Raw genomic sequence first — 18158 nt, forward strand, 5'->3', positions numbered from 1 at the left:
AGTCGTCGTAAATAATACATTACGGTACGTGTTTGTAACTTCTGGGTCTTCTGAATAGTTATTACATCGAAAAGGAGATTATTCACAAAATGGGCATCAGAAAATTGCGCGGATCATGATCGCGTTTTCGCTGCTATGGGGCAATCGTTTATTATGACAGTTGTTTTTATTTAAGTATTCCGTTTTGGCATTTATCTATTCATTCCAGGCTATGCCTCACTGATTCCAAGGTCTCCTCTTTCTCGTCTCAGCCAGCCCGCGGAACTTCTCTAGAGCAATACAAATAAATGTTCTACTTACTCGAATGTACGTCGCGAGTGCTTGTTTCCCCGGTACCTTCGTAGACCGAGTACAGTTTATACGTTCGAGCTATATGAGCGCTCAACTCGCAATCACCAGCGATTTTGACGTAAGCCACTTCCTATGATATCTATTACATGCACTAGTATTGATAATGGGTCCCACGCTCACAAATCGAGACGAAAACGTGCCAGCATTCTCGATTCCATATCTACTAAGCTACCGGCTATCGAGTTGAGCTAGCCTTTGGCTAACCTGGAAGTATGAGGTGAAATTTCAGGCTGCATCACTACTTCAACAAAATGGAAAACGCAACCTAGAGAAACTTCCCAGACTATTATGGTCCAAAAACTGAATTTTGCTTTGTTATACCTAGGTGCGTGACTTATGGCACGGGTCGAAAAGTTGGGCAGGGCCACACCTATGATACCGGGAAGCTGCAATAGAGCGGGCGTCGGGCCAAGGCAGACGCATTAAGTGGAATATAGTAAAGGATTACTTGATCCGGATCTGTCCCAGTTTAGAACATATACCCAGAACCTCCATAAAGATGTGCTTTTTTTTTTATTTAGTTTGGGTTATACATTTTTAACGTCGATTTTATAGAGAGAAGGTGCAATGTCGATTTTATAGAGAGAAGGTGCAATAATATTCAGTGTTCAAGAGCTGAAGAGTCGTCAGTAACTATAGCCAAGGTTCTAGACATGAAAATTTGCATGACGATACGAGGCGTCACCACTTCAGTCATTTGTAAGATTATTTCAATACAAATTAGCTAGTCGTGTTATTATTATTATTATTCTATATTGATGTCATATTATAAATGACATAAAACAGAGATACTTTTATTTTCGCCAACCGACTCAGCACCTACTTCGGACAGGAGTTTTTATCGCGGTGAGTAATGAGTGGCTAACGAAGCAGCATCGTGATGATGGCTGCTTTAGCCCTGGACAACAAATAAATAACGCCAGTAATAAAAAAGGTTTTCGTTTGTTTCGGGCCCTAAGGCTTAGCTTATTTTATTAGAATATTAAACTGGCTGGGCTGTACAGCCTCAGAAACGATTTAGTAAGTTGATTTGGCCACAACATGTACTGGCCAATTGTGTCGAACTGAATTTTTATTTCTAAAGTTCGATAGTCTCAGCTATATTATAGCAACGATCCATCGAAGTCGAATTGCCCTGCAACACGAACTTTGCCCGTAGTGTTCAAACACTACTTGGCATTTACCAAGATGTAGGTGTCAAGCGGTTCCACGACGCAGGGGACCTCCATCAACGTCAATGAATGTACATTGATAAAATCCATAACACCCGAACTCGTTCGTAACCCCCGAGTTAAAGCTGTATGATCAGTCTTACATTGCCGTATTCGGAATGACCGAACGCTCCTCTATCTATTCGTCCCTTCGTCACAAATTAATAACGAAAGAATCTACCGTCAAACGAATATCGAGCGTCTTTTTAAGCAGCAGACCGTGGCAGAATACGGAAACTGGTCGAACAAATACGAATCCTAAATAGTCTCCAAACAGACACTGGTTTTTCACAATAGAGTCCTTGTATACGGTAACGATAATTCCGGCAAAGGCGTCAAAATCGACGTCGTCTGAAGTCATCGTATACAAGATCTTCCCGTTGGCATCGGTGCGGCCTCTGAGAGAGATCTTCCCATCACAATCCTGAATAAACATGTGAACTTTCTTCCGATATAGTCCTGTATTCCGGAAGTGGACAAGTCGCAAAGTGCATCGCACTTGAAGTCGAGCCCCATAGAACAAAGCTGGGGGAATCGTGGGCTTTAAACGCGTTGCTTCATTATGCAGCTCGAAAAGATTTATCAGCTGCCGGCTTAAGAGCTTGTCGGCGCAACTAAGAAACGCGAGAACGGTCTTCAATTCGGATGTCATTAGCCTCGGAATCTCAGGAGTCCCATCGGGATCAACCATTTTGTTTCAAAATAGATTTCACTCACCCGCCGCCTCGTCTTGCGAGGAAATTTCGTGCCTAGTATCGATACGTTTGTTAGTACTAATAATAACACGATGGAGAGCATCGTTATCTCTCGTTTGACAAACACTTGCCATCGACAAAGCAAATGCACGCAGACTCAAATTCTGAGCTAACAACAATCGGATCATGTTAGAGGTGCACGTAGGGTAGTAGTAGTTGTTTCTGCATTATATGACAATCCCTGTAGTACTAGTACGCGATTTAGCGCCTTACAGCTAAGTAACTGTTTACATATACGTTTGAAAAGCGGGCCCTATATTCGAGAAGTTTCCAGCCTTACAAAATCGGCTTAAGACTATAATGCGACTACCCGCTTGGATCATTGCCAGCGAGTTGGAGTTGGAAAATGTTTATAAATCTTATTTGTTCATATGAGAATAAAAGCTCTTGTAAGATAGCTTTTCCTTTTATAGATAGCAGTCACGCTTTTCCAAATCGTTTAAACAGCCGATATACGGTTAGAGCCACTGTGTAATAAAACGCGATTAATTAAGGATAACTTTATTGAAACCGCAAAAGCGCTGAATAGATTTTCTAAAGTCGCTACAAAATGGTACAGAGAGAACTCGTGAGAACAAATCGTTCTTATGTCCATTGGTGACTCGACAGCCAGTAATTCGCTACCGAGCAAATCATTAGGTTACACCTAATTATCTCTAGAACCCAAAAAAAGAAAGGGTCAAAGGAGGTTGGAGGCTGGCTTGGATATTTTGGCGTAATGTTCCATGTTCATTTTCTCGTTTGGTCCCTTAGATACATCTACTCTCGTAAACGCAGTTGGTTTCAGAGACTTCAAAGCCGGCCTTTATTAGGTTTTTTTGTAGGTACTAAGAGTAGTTAGTAATCTTTTGAATAACTACAATGTTCCACATTGCAGCAACAGGACAGGTAACCAGAACGGTAATACGTATGCCACCGCCAGGCTTTACGCTCACAAGCTGCATGTTAAAAAAAATTTACAGGAACAATTTAAAGTCAAGCTTCATTAGGCCGGTATCTTACCATATACCTATTTGATAATATTTCTAGCAATTTCTTGAGGTTGCAGCAATGCATTACGTTAGATTATAGTCTCTTAGCATCATCTGCCGATTATCAATCCTTAGCATCAGCACTGGACCCCTGTCTCGGTATTATGAGCGTTGTTTGGTGGGGTTGCATTTTCCCCGTTGTTTCAACGTTGTTTCGCCAATGTCACGTAAATACAATACGCATTCTAAAGATACGAAGATTGCCACTCGAGAGTATTCCGTTTGTGGCGCTTCCGGTATCTTGTACTGTCACTCACAGTTTCAGTCTTCACACGAACGACTCTTCTATGAATCTAAAATAGAGTAAGCTAAAATTTGTGCACTATAATGCCCCTCTGAAATATATCCTGACATGTATCAAAAAGGTTTCTACAATCAATTGCATCCTTTTTCTCAACAAATACAATTTAAGTTTTAATGGAGCGAGGTTCTTCAACAACATCATCATCATCATCATCATCTTTGTCCGATGAAAGTTCCAAATGGCTGGGGGGCTAGGCAAAACAAAAAGAGCGTTAGCACAAATGTCTCATGGAGACCCACAATGGCACCATTTTTGCCAACGAAAATATGAACCTGCCGATGGTTGTTGAATGGCAGAAACATTAGAACTCAGTTAGCCCGGTTATAAATGCACGGGCGATACCGGACAAGCAATGGATACTGTGGGGTAGATTTAGAAGGGACAAATTTACACGAAATCTGGTCAAATCAAGAATAAAATAGAGGCTTATAAATTGGCGAAATTAAAATGTCTTTCGAACTGATTTAGCTACTGACCAATACGTGTTCGTACGTTCTTATGAGCATTTCGAACTCCCCCAAAGCCCAAACTTCGACAGATCTTCGTTGACACAGCTGCCACACTTAGTGTCGTGTTACTTCTCCTGCTGTTACTGTTGGCACTAGAGCCTATTTAACCAACTGCCACTACTCGTAGCTAAATTGTTTACAAAAGCGTTCAAAATACGCCGTTTCATTCAATGATGAACGTTTACCACAGTTAGGCCTCGCGCCTCCGAACCCAGTTACCAACAAACAGCAAGAACGGGTTCGCCTCCCGCCATATGAATCTATACGCGTCAAGAAGTGCATATTTCTATTTGGAGCTCAAAATTAGTCGTCACCTTCAAAGACAACGAGAAACCTCTTCGTTGACTGAAAGGCCATTTTGTCAACTGACAGAATCGTAGTTGACTTATTGCCAAATGATGGCAGTAGATTGCCGCTGTATCTGCCAACGCAGTCATCAATCCTCGTTTTCTTCGTCTGTTTGAAGAAAAAGGGATGAACTACAGTATAATAATGGTTAATTTTGTGTTTTCCGACCGAATGTTTTCCCTGTATGGAATCCTCGTTTAGCTCTCGTGGTGCCTTTAAAATCTGCAAACCACTGAGAATAGTAACCTCTAAGGATGGAGCCTATAGAGTGTAACAAGAGAGACAGACAAGAGACAGGGACTACGTTCAGTTAAGTGATCTCAGGTCGTGTCGTCCTGCTCTGTAGGCATCAGCTTTCGGTTAACTTTAAACAGTACTAAGAGCCTGTCTCCATATGTCACGAATAGTTGGGAAGATATACGGGAAAGGAGCATTAGCAGACAGCTGTTGTTTCTGATGATAATAATAACAGTTTTATCTGATTTTACATGATATTACAATATATATATATATATATATATATTTGCAATACGTGAGGCTTGCTAGAGCCAAGGATATTGTCAAGCTCGTCAAGTTGATTACTCACTGACACTTCATTATTAGTTATCTTCGCGCGCTATCTACATACGAATTGATTAATAAAAAAAAATTTCTATTTATCTATTTACACTTTCTTTGTTGACCAAATTAACAGCAGTGACACTTGCCGTTGAGCTAGATAGAAATAAACAGACTAAACGATGAAAAGCTGCTTGTTGCAGGACATATTTCCTTTCAATCATGTGCGTTTCTAGGGTTCAACACCATGGGAAGCTCACGCTATCCGCAGAGTCGCTTGAAACAACGGCGATTCGTAGAAACGCTTTAGGCTGAAACACCTAGCCTACAGCTGTCAATCTTCGAGCAGTGTTGTCACCTGAATCCATTACAAAACCCACTCAATGCTAACGCCCTAACAGGACTCTCGTTCGGTCTTCTTCCTTTTTTTTTGTCTTTGAACGAGACCTTTAGTTCCAGCCGAACTGTGGACGAGATTAAGAGCTACCACTTCGTAGCATTGTTTTTCATCTGCCCACATTTTCGCCCAGAGGTTACTTATGGACCCAACCTATATTGGACCCGTAACATTGTTAGTTTTTCTAATATTTCCTCTGTTGAATGGCTCGATGGTCCTAAGCCACTTTTTGGCATTCACACAGATTTGCAAGAACAATGCCCGTAATCGTCAACGGCAGCCCTCAGACTTTTGTTATGCTCGCCCACTGTCACACTATGTAGTGGACGTATGGGATTGAAATGGAGGCGCAATCGGAGTGAACGGTGCGCTGTTTCGCACAAATAGGCCTCGTTGGTTCGTCGATTGCAGCAGCAGTCAGTAGTAGCGACCGATGACCCGAGCTATACCCGCATCGGTCTGATGATGAATGATATTTGTTCTCGCGGTTTTGCACGGTACAGCTGTCCAATAGCGAGAGAATAGTGACTGAGTATATTATCCAGACTAGAAAATATCAGCTCTTATAATTTGCTAAGCGGGAAACTATAGAAAGTCGATATTAACCATCCCTCTTGTAACCAAGCAGCTTCCTTATTCTTGTACTCCTCAATGATATTCTGTCTATAGATATAACAGAGCAGGATCCAAACTACGACACCTAAAAGTGAGAGAGATAACTTCGAAATAGATAGTGTGAATAACTGGTTTAAATGTATGCAGGCTGCAATCGATTCTTCACCCTTGCAGACGTATACCTCCCATAACTTCTCCCATACCCTCCCATAAAGTTCGTCGTTCCGGACCACAAAATATTTCCTAATCGAGTACTTACACACAAGAAATCCTTTAAGCACGGCCAGCAAACAACTGATTTAGCATACTGAAAAAGCAAGGGTTTCATTAATCGTCGGCGTATCATATCTCATACATTGATTCGCATGGCACGAACTGCGTGACCTATCGGCCTGTAGGTTACTTTGCTAAACAGCCCGATTGACATGCTCTTTCGTCGCAAGGAATAAGTGAGCGATTCATAGATGGCGTCGTGTCTGGATAATCGTGGGGGGCGTTGCCTTTAAGGAGAATTGCACAGTGGCTTAACCATATACGATTTATGCCGATAGGTTTCCGTCTGCAAGCCCTCGCTGCTCGTCAGCTCTGTGCTGCCCCGCCTTTGACGGATCACCACGGCGGTCAGCCACCGCGATACTAGAAAAACCTAGCCCGAAGCGCCGCCAGAACCCTCAACTACGGCACAAGAGACAATGTTATTACAGTCTTTCAGACGACTACAACCGGAGCCAGCATAACGATATCGAACATGATATATATACCTATCACTGTTACAAATTATAGTAATAGCAAAATTAGTTGTTGTGAATATATAGCTCAAATGGAAGAAGACAAGTTGTTCCTAATACCCTCATCTGTTATTATCTAGCCGCACTTGGGACGACTGTTAATTGAACCAGTATTAGCACCTGTCGGTAGGCTCCGCTCAGCAGGTCTGTGAATGACCGGTTTCGAACGCCTTTAATTTTATCCGCGCTATAGTTCTACAGCAGACGTTCTGTAGTTGGATCATTGACACGCACCTATATCTAACTGTGACACTAAATGGCACATCTGGACTGTCGATTGATTCCGCAATATTAGCACATCATTTCATTAGAATACACATACGGTATTATAGCTTCTCGAACAGATTGCAACGAAATAGCTTTCACTCTTCGAGCTATTCAACTCATTGTTTTTTTTTTTCTATCAGGGTGTACGATATCTGGCCGGCTGAATGAACATTATCTCTCCCGACAAGCCTGTACACGATGCGAGCCTTTGACCTAAGGCCCTTTTTTTCCATTAATGAGAAAAGACTCTCTGCTGAACACAGGCTTTCTCAACGACCGGATCAAGAGTTCACAGAGGTAGGTTGTTTTCTTCTCCTTGAAGAGGCGGTGGAATCCGTGTCTACCACCAAGTCAAATCGTACAGCCGCACAGATGTCACGTATTATGTATTGGACTTCATAATAACTACCCATCCGTGCCGTGAAAATGACCAATGGTAAAGAAAAACTAGACGATACAGGTGATGCTGCCGAAAATTTTCTTACTGTGCCTAATCGTCAGCATCAACGCCACTAACACAACATACGAAAAAACGGTATCCTGTTCCCTTGCGAATCACTGCAAATCGCAAAGCGAATGAAAAATGGAGACCTCTTTTATCGGCCTCCCACGGACAGATGATTTCAATTTCAGCAAACAGCGTACCACAATTGAGTACTGACGACACTTTTCAGTCAGTGTCATCACGGTCCTACGGTGGTGCCGGTCGGGGTCGGTATCCGCGCTTGTGTGTGCCTGAAGACACTTCACACTGTTCGAAGATACACTTATCACTTCAACACTGTATAATGTATCTTAGTGAACGCCCAATTCTAACAACAAATAGTACCGCTTTCGCCGTCGCCACTGGGACTTGTGGCAGAATTGACTAAACAGAAGTATGCTAAAATTCGACCTGGTCGAGCAAATAAAACTGGGTTGCTTTGTTTGTTGCCAACGTAATATAATAATAACAACTATAGGTCATTCAATTCTACGAAATATTGTTGACGTCAACGAAAATTGCATTTTTCCTAACTCTCTCCTATGTGTAGTGGATGAGGGCGTGTTTGCCCCTACTCGGAGGGTCTGTTCTGTGTATGTTTTGTATTTAGAGAAATATAACGCATGGCAAGTCAGTTGTTTTCTTATGACATCGCTAAACGCTACGTATTCGAGCTATCTTCGTTGTTAGTTAATGAAGTGTGAAACGTTGCTAAACCTCATCTTACGTCGGCGAAATGCTCCTGCTATTTTTGATTTCGAGAAAAATGACGTTTGAACCATACACTGTACTTTTGGGGGGTGTCGACAGTGTTGCTCTTTCCTACAAAGGGCAGTTGTGAACGTTTGATTGCGGAAAAGATAACTGGATAGGTCATGAGAGACCACCGTTCTTGCGGATATACGCACAGGTTTACAGGTACAAAGAATACGTTTCTCACCTCCACAAAAGAAGCCCACGTTACTCATGGCCCTTTCGCGGGCAAACGTAACGTGCGACTGGATTGGTGGATCTATCTATCGTTGTCTACCAGGACAAAGCTGTAATACGCTTATTTGTGTACGCAAACATTTATAATAAAGCGGCGCTGAGAACGCTCAACACTTACATACATATACATATAAGGAAATTGTTAAATAACTGAAAAATAACGTTTCCGGTCTTACAAAATAGTTACTCTAGTCGTACTATGTTGCCACGTCGCTATGGAATAAATATATTTTGTTGAGCTTGGATAACAAATTGTTGCGTACCAGATGACGTTTGTTTAAGACATGTCAGATACCTGCGCCAACCTCCTTTAAAGGCTATTTAGCGACTAGAAAATGTATGTGTACATGAAAATACTAGTTGGAATTAAACTCGGTCCAGTCCCCCCGTGTATCATAATGTAGATTGACCTTAGTGACCTGCAGGCCTCAGCAATCCTGTTAGCGTTGTTTCCCCTGAATGGCTGCGACGTTATTGCCATTGGCTTAGTAAATTTTCGTTCGATCTCTAAGCTAGAGCCTCGAGTATGCACAACTATAATATATGAGTTCCTCTCATGTATACGAATGTGTTCATGTTAAAGATTTGATCTTCCTGAACCTCGTAATTAGGTTAGCGGCATGCCCGAGGCACGTGCGCCTAATGTATCCTTTCTTATTACCTGATACTACCGGGCAGAGACAAAAGATTGGATCTCAAAGATTAGATTAGAAGAATGGCCGGTTGCAGAGCGCGAACTTAATATGTTCGTGTTTTTCCTGATAAAGCCAGTGATTTAGAGGTCAAACGAGTGGCTATCTTAAGATTAGGACAATATAAATTATGTTTAATTAATACAACGAAAGAGACGAAGGTCTGCTCACTAAAAGCCTTCTAAAAAAATGGATTGGATTGCTATAAGGCTGATTTGTCCTTTGGAACCTTAGGTCAAAGGTGTTTTACCGGTATTCTTGCCACCCTGTACCACGAGTGATAAAAACTATCTATGTTAAAAATCATGTCCTCTTATAAATGTACACACAGATTACTTTGAGATAGAATATGTTAGATGCCCTAATGCGAACTGCTGTTTAGCGTCCATGCAAACTCTCTAACGTCCTGAAACTGCCTCAACGTCCAATGAGATCTGTCGTGCCGAAATCATTTAATATCCTCTCATCTTCAGCTTTTATAGTCTCATAGGGGCAAAACTGTTAAGATGCTCTCGACCCATAGCAAAGGGCTTGGAAAGTCTTTGACGCACATTTGATAAAAACAGCCATTCACGTCATTCACTACCCACCGCTATGCTTATTGCCCCTTTTTCTCGCATGGACGAACTTGAAATCTCATCAGAAAGACATTAAACGTGGGCAAAGTAGCTATGGACTGGCATTGAGAAATGCTAAACTCTCTACTAGGGTGACATCTTCTATTTGCTTAGACAGAGCTCTAAGTCAGGTCCGATGGGACCTTTCCGCTAGTTTGCTCTGTTCTACCAATGGCATTGCTGCAAACAACCCATTTTTTATGCAGTCGCGTTTGTCCTGTGTAGCGCTAAGATGATATAAATTCTCGCATAGACTAGACTAATCTCCTTTAGCAGGAAAAAACGTAGATGCCAAGATACGTTCAGGTAGCCAGTTACGACTCTTTGGTGCAAAGCCTTTGGCCTCGCCCGTACCCTGCTATCACATCGTTGCTGAAATATGGCGATACGCCTACTGCGATTGTGAGTTATGGACAAGCTTGATTTATTTATAGGTTGCGGACCTAGGCGAAGAAGAGCACGTACGCGGTGAACAGATCCTCCAGCTGAGGACACCCGTAAGCTCGAAGCGCGACGGTGTCATAGGAATGTAACCATTTCACACATGGAGGAAATAACAAAACTCATTGTAACACTGCTTTCCCCTCATATGTAGAATTAATCGGATGATTCTTGGAGTGCTCTGGTTATCTCAAGATATATTGACCCACATGTCGTATTGTTGAATGGTTTCATTTGAGAGTTGAATGGTATATCCGTGCTTCCATATAGCTCGATCCCGTCATTGTTGATCACAGTAAACAACGATAGCAATAATGTTTTATTTTCTTTTGTAACAGAATACATTTTTATGAGTTCAAATTGTGCCGCTTCTGCGTTGGCTTGTAATCTGTGCATGCTTCTGTTTGGCATAGAATGGGCGTGAAACGTTGCATTTTATTTATTATCCCATAGTATATGATTGCGAGGTATGGTCGTTAAAAATGGCGCGAAGCAGTTTCGTATTTAACGATAGAAAAGACAAGGTTGCCTTTTCGGCTACATGGAATCCTCCTGTTTGCAAATGTTATTTTAGCTTGTTTTAGAGGAGCGCGTGCGATCATACATCTCTTCGACGGAGACCTGCTAACTCCTGTTTCATGAGTACACTATGTGACAACGAAGATATGTCTAAACAAATTTGTTAGGCCGATTTACATAGGTGTTAGCACAAAAGAGCAACGTTACCTCAGGTAAAAGCAAATATAGTGTCATTTATTTATCCAGTGTAGCATCTCCTGCCGGATATCTTGTTCCCCTGATAAAATAGGATGCACCTCTACGCATTGCAGAAATTGAATATTATTGATGCTGCCATTAAGCTACAGAATTCAATGTGTTGTAAATTTTACATATGCTCTGTACGCTATAGAAAAAAATAGCTAAAAAAAAATTCACAGTTTTCCCTTCCAGCAAAGACAAACATTTTGTCCTCAAAACTAGACAGAAACTAACTAATAGCAACGGACGTCGTGGGAAACTTCGTACCTTAACGAAACCACAGTCATTTCATGTTTACGCTATCATCTAAAGAGGCGGCATACTCCAGATAGGGCAGATAGATCAAAAAAAAAGACGGCAGTTCATAGGACTTATCATGCGACCTGTCTGTAGTCTGGTAGATGAATAATCCGTTGGCGTCTCATTTACAAAACAAAAACTCGTTGTCCATTAGTGGACCGACCACAAACAAAGCCATTTAACACGAGATACTTACTAGAGTTCCATCGTTCGTCGTGGATGCTATCACGGGCGCCATCATTTCCGACCACATATGCGTGCATAAATTGAAAAAGAAACATTGGTCCTTCTCGCTTGTCGGACACGAGGCGCTAATAACTGTGAAATATGTAAGTGTGAGAAAGAATTGAAAAGCCTTGCGGGTGCCGAGAAGGCACAAAGAACAACGAGGCTCGAAGGGCATGTCTTCATCTGAGTTTCCCTACGTAAATATTGTTTGTTAACTGCAAAACACCTCGGCGGTCCGGTATAAAGTTCACTACCGCCAAATGCCAGTGTCGCAAACGAACACAATGATAATAATAATAATAATAGTAGATATATCGTTTTGCAGGAATGTACTGGCCAATGCGAAATGGTCCTACCTTCCCATGGTTTTTCTTCAGGCAGTTGCGCACATGTAGACTGATTAAGTGTTGGCGAACCAACGATTGTTTATAAGAATGGATAAAACAGTAGTGAATAAATCTTCTTTTTATTAAGGGGCGACTTGTGAGAATGTATGTGTATATATTTAATAAAGTCTATTTCGACTAATTGTAGTTTCTTGATTTAATATGTAACACTCGTTGACAGCCGAAAATATAATAAGAGAAACCTTCGAAGTAGATCTCAGATCAGGCTTTCTAAGCCCTTGGGGTTCAGGTACGAACATGTCGAACATGTTAAATTCTACCGACATCCTATAAATTATACTGCTCAAACAATAATGGTTGCGGCAAAGAAACCTAAAATTCACGACGACATATAGTACTTGTATAAGTCGGGGATAGCTTCTAGAAGTACGTGTTACGACTTTGATTCATATAATTCTGTGAAGTTTTTTGTCAAGCGGAACAAAGTTGCTAAGCTAGACGATAGATGATTTGTTTCATATACAGGAGAAACAACACGTAATAACAAATGGTTGAAAAACATGAGGAAGTAAACAAAATCGTGATCCTTTTAAGCGTCATAAATTGTTTACGGGTGTGTGTGTTAACTCTAAATATATATCATAATCCTTAGGCACTACATACAAAAATAATCATCTCGTCTATAACATTTACGCTAAGGTTTTTGTATACAATGGGCGTTCTAAAGCTGGAAGTTCGCATGCGATGTCCGTAATAAAGACAAAGAAAAAATTATAAGAACATCGCTCTAGCCACTTTTAGGCTAAACCGTTTTATTACCGCGAATCCTGCGTAGGCAATTTCAGCGGCTTCAGCGGCACTTTGACGTTTAAAGAAACGCTTGCCTTGCCCAAGAAACCGGCGAGCTACACCGTCCCTTACAGCTAAAGGCAGGAGTTTCATGGAACTGCACAGCTACTTACGAGGACATCGTCGTAGCAAGTCTTGCGGCAGGAAACTGCAACCTGAGAGTATTTTAACGAAGACTTAACGAGTGGGCCACGTGATATCGCACACGAAGAGTTTAGCAATCGGCAAATGACGATAGTTGCTGGCCTTAGTGCCCGTGGCTTTTGCTAATCCTGCGCTCTTTTTCGCTGACTAACTATAAAACCGACCTCCTAATGAACGTCTAGTTAATAGAAAAGAAGTTATAAAGTTGTTTGCCTGTGTAAGAATACTTGTCGTGTAGCTCTAAGAAAATTCTTTGTAATGTATTGTCTGATCTCTGTCAAAGACTACGTATCTATTATAGTTTAGATAGTTATAGATGTAGAGTTTTACATGCTTCCAATACGCTCCTACTCAATATGAAGGTATAACGAAAAGCAATACGACTGTCCCACAGTACGCACTGTAAATTCGGCCCTCGTTTTCTTTTGTGCAATGTCAATAGGCTTCGTTTACGTCGGACGTCGCCGGCAGATCAGGAACGTCATTTATTTGTCGCTCGGGATCTGTCGAACGGACAAAGCTCATGGACATTTACGTCAAGGAACGATCGCATCGACAGCACTGCTGGGAAATATACATATATGGACGTATATAAGATAAAAATAGCTTTTTGCTAAAGGAAACTATGAAGTCGTTGTCTGATTTACAAAAAATGTTTCATGGACTTTGTCTACCGCTATGCTACTTAGACTAATGGATATTGGCGCGTTGGAGAATATTTTGAATGATCCTGCATGTACACAACTGATAAGCTCTCAAACGTACCCAAGTTTGTTAGAAATTCACGACCATCGAAGCTGGCTTCGTTATCCTAAGCCGAACAAAGACATCTCTAAACGTCGTGTTGAAATATGGTTTACAGATAAAAGAGGAAGTTATCTCTGGGCATCGAAGAACAATTGAACAAATGCCAAGGATCACGCTACGTCAATACGACGACAATATGGCGTTTTGGCCTAGATGTAGCAAGGGTATTTTCGTAGAATTTTAGAGGAGGCAGTTCTTTGGTTCGAGGTGGGCGGTTATTCTGGCACAAGAATATATACGCAGAGCAAGAACAACAATTAATATCACAACATCAGTAAGCACGCGGCGTGTCTCAGCTACCATAGCACAACGTTATCATATTCGATTATAGTATCTTCCCGGAACGTCTGCTCTGTTGAGAGTTGTTGATTTGAGCTTCACATGCGAACAGGATATTACTATAGAGACACGATATACGGATAGTTTATGTTTTGTCTTCATGAAAATACACTGCTTTTGTGGGTTTCGCAACCCGACAGTCACAAGATCCAGACGACAGAGGGGAAAGCTGAACTGCCGTTTTTCGCTTGATTGCGGTTCATTGACACTTAACAGCGGCCAGTTTTGGTCGTAGACCCAGTTTAGGCCTGTCCTATGTCAGTCGCGATTGTACACGACTCGCTCCGTAAATCACCGGAAACGAACGTCTGTCCACCTGTTTGCTTCGATGTGCGCCTTTTTTTTTTTTTTTTTTTTTCTGTATGGCCTAGTTGTGGTCCAACGTATAACATGTGTCGGCAGAGAATCAAACGTTAGTGGATATCGCTTAACAGCAGATGTTAATTAAGTATGAAGTGTCCGGAAGTGAAGTGTGCTTACAGTTGGGTTTTTTTTTGAGGGAAACATGTGCATTAAAGAGGCTGGCTACACTCAAAATGGGTCAGACTGACTTTTTTGAAGTGGACCAATAGGTAATTAGCGAATAACTTGAACTGACCGTTGAATTAGTGTCATGTCTATTCTTAGTGTGTCTGCCCTTATTGTTTTCCTGCCCTGTAATATCTTAGAGCATCAGATCTGAACAATATATCCGAACAAGTTCCGCAGACTAATATCATCTTAATAGAAACTCCACATAATTTCCATAACATTGCAAAAGCTGTATAAAGCAGATTTGATCCTCAATGAGACATTTCCCCGACTGGAAATCTAACATCAATAACATGTTACCAGCTCTCCATACACAGCCTGACTAAATATACATATATATATATATATATATATATATATATATATATATAAAGCATCTAATACATACAAAATATAATTGTTATCGATTCAGAGTTGCCAGTAGGCGCAAGGCAAGTCCAAATATGCCCAAGCAACGCCTCTCAGAAGAGTCGAAATAGCCGTCAGCACGTGATGAAGGCTCTATACAAAGTAATGCAAGCATTTTACGTCTAGCTTTACGTTTCGTTGTATTTTATACAGGACGAACATCTGCAAACATAGTGCGTTAAGTTTTCGACCACAAATACTCACTCAGGTCCAACATTAGTATAAAATGCCATTGTTATGGGAAAAAAAAAGCCCATCAAGAAGAGCTTGCCGTATTCAGCTGTCTGCTCAATTCTATTCCCTATATGCTGCATTGTGAACAAAGTTTATCAGTAGAAATTTATATGCAGTGAGAAATATCACAGCTTATCATTTATCCCTGCCACAAAAGCGAGCGGTAGCAGGCTATTGTACAATGGTATATTAGAATTTCTTTGCTACAATGATATCGATATAGATTGACGACATTACACGTAACATATGTACGTATATACATCGCCTTTACTCGGTGGAACAATTCTGCTAGCCGACACTTGACTGACCTGATAGTCATTAGACACGGTGAGCATCGTTTGTGTGTATGAATACATCTGTTTGTGTCTCTATTAAATAGTCCGCAAAATCGCGAGGGATCAGAGTAAAAGTGGCCTAATAATAGCAAAACAAGCAATAATTTTAACGATCTTCCCATAACTTGAACAAAGATCTTCTCTCGATTCGCAGCCTGTCGGTATCCGTCGCAGCTGCCATATTGGCTTGACATATTAACGTAGCGGAATATGACGTCGTGGGCTGAGCGTATTTTTGCCCTTTGTGCTAATAATGTTCACCATTAACCGACAATAGTGAGGCTTACCATAGAGTCGTTTTAGCAGTTTCAACCGGATGCACGATAGTAGTAGCGCAATTGAGAGCGCAAGATACCGTCATTCCGGGCCCAACAGGTAGGAGATTTGACGAGGAGCCTGCAGTGGCCCTGATCTGAATACGGGTCTGCTTAATCGTCGAATGACAATGATCGTTCTATTTGAGTCCAATTTTTTTTCTCTGATTATTTTATGTATATAATATTATGCTATATTTAATTCTTTGATTGGAATGAAGGATTACTAAATATACATTTATGCCTAATAGGTACTTTCAGTATGTATTACGTTCCTTATCAGCTTAATAAGATAAGTGAAAAATGATAGAACAGAGATCTATACACTTTTCATTGCTTTACACACCAATATATATATATATATATATATATATATATATATATATATATATATGTGGCGCATTACTGTCCTCGAAGTTCCGTGCATAGACCAAACTGCAAAAATTGTTCAAAAGTAAACCTAATAACAACTTTAAGAAGTTCGTACGCTTATTGAACCCAGTGTAACCGAAATAACAGTAAATACGACGCTTCGATTGTAGCACGTAGCACGATTGTAGCATATGATTCATAGCACGTCGAGCCACCTTTGCTACGAGTGGGTGCAATCAGGACGCATCTGTGCTTTCTGTCTTTCTCAGCCACTGTAGCAAAGTCGAAATGAAACCTTGCGTCGCCTGCGTGCCTTCGGATCACGCCGGGTCACGCACCGCGCCCAGAATAGACTCATTTTCAGGTGTGATCAATCCGCCATTTCTCTTTTGAACGAAGCCTAACACAGACAATGCTATAGAACGCGTTAATAGACCGCCGTAATAGCTCCACCTAGCGGGCGTCAGTTTGCCGTAAACCCCGACGTTTAATGAAACGCGTTGCTGGATGAGTGTGTACGCTCACACACACACAAACATGATATATACGCCAACACGTATAGATCTAGATAGTTTTTATTTGGGGGGTGAAACATTCAACGACGTATTCTATTGTGTTCTGTAAACTTTTTCTCCGAAGCGCAAAGCGATGCCGGGTGAAGAGGACCTATTCAATTGACGGCTGCCTTTTTGTCTACTAATAAGCTATTGGAGATGGTCGAAGAACGATAAAAATTAGCAGGGTACCACGCGAAAAACAAATCGTATTAACCGTTGGGCAATATCCGTTTACGGATAGATCTAAGCGTGAACATTTCCTACAATACTATAAGATGGATATTGTTTTTTTCTTCTCTAAATAAATGCTATTAGAGAAGTGAATGAAAAAAGGAACAATGAAACAACAACACAACGAAAATTTGTTGCCGGGCAAAAGTGCCACCATTGTGGAAACTATATAATACTGACCTCGAAAGGGCAAATTATGCTTTTCTGCATATATTCCACATGCAATGAACTTACTATGATGAGCTAGACGCTGCACGCTTGGGTCGTATAGCCAGCATAGCTAGACAGAGAACATCTGTTTTCTGGGGTTTAAATGAAAGAAGGAAACATACCAGCTGTTCAGACATATTCTGACAGCTAATGTCGATCAATAATAATCAGATGATATTCTCATCGGAACCTTCAGCCGACGGTTGGATCAGCGGCGTTATTTCATTACTTCTGACTGCTATGCCAAAAGCCTCAAAGGGATGCGTATTAATTAGGCTGAGGCGTTCAAACTATAATTAGGGAATACTTGACACGGCAGCCCGCCATGTTTTCTCTCTGCCGATAGTATTCCGTTAGTATATTAATCAATTTAGCTTTGCTCTGATTGCTAGGCTCGCTATCTGCAGAACAACGACCTCGAACGAATTCTATCATTCCTTTTAACAAAGACATCTATTTGAACTAGGTTTTCTGCAGCTACGAAGAATAAACCGATTACAGGCACCTTATGCCATATAGATAACTAGGAAAGGCTTTAACAACTCGAACCCGTTTCCACTACACGTACGCCTATTATTGCTCTTTTTTTTTTACACGTTCATTGTCATAGAACGATTGTTGTATGACAACAAATGAACATAAGCTTTTTCTCCATTCAGTGCCGGGCCTGACAAATTAATTTCTTCTTCTTCTTTTTTCTTTTCCAAATAATCTCCTCTATCAAACGTCGCTGCGCCTCTTATATTTCTTATACTGAGAACTACTATACGTACGCGTTGAAGTCACTCGATAAAAGGCGTTCTTTTTAAATTAAAGAATAATTATCGGTGCGGCA

At 41.1% G+C, this 18158-nt stretch overlaps 2 long non-coding RNA genes across 3 annotated transcripts in view; one reads left to right on the forward strand and one right to left on the reverse strand.

Annotated features, from left to right (window-relative positions):
- Positions 1–18158, reverse strand: part of LOC111265881 (uncharacterized) — a 42000-nt gene that overhangs the window by 22209 nt on the left and 1633 nt on the right. The window lies entirely within an intron of this gene.
- On the forward strand, positions 347–12161 carry LOC111265877 (uncharacterized). Its single transcript, XR_002683728.2, has 3 exons — positions 347–409; positions 7275–7431; positions 11971–12161. It is a non-coding gene; the product is annotated as an uncharacterized LOC111265877 (long non-coding RNA).

The sequence above is a fragment of the Varroa jacobsoni genome, unplaced genomic scaffold (assembly GCF_002532875.2).
Source record: "Varroa jacobsoni isolate VJ856 unplaced genomic scaffold, vjacob_1.0 scaffold_109, whole genome shotgun sequence".
In the NCBI taxonomy this organism is placed as follows: Eukaryota; Metazoa; Arthropoda; class Arachnida; order Mesostigmata; family Varroidae; genus Varroa; species Varroa jacobsoni.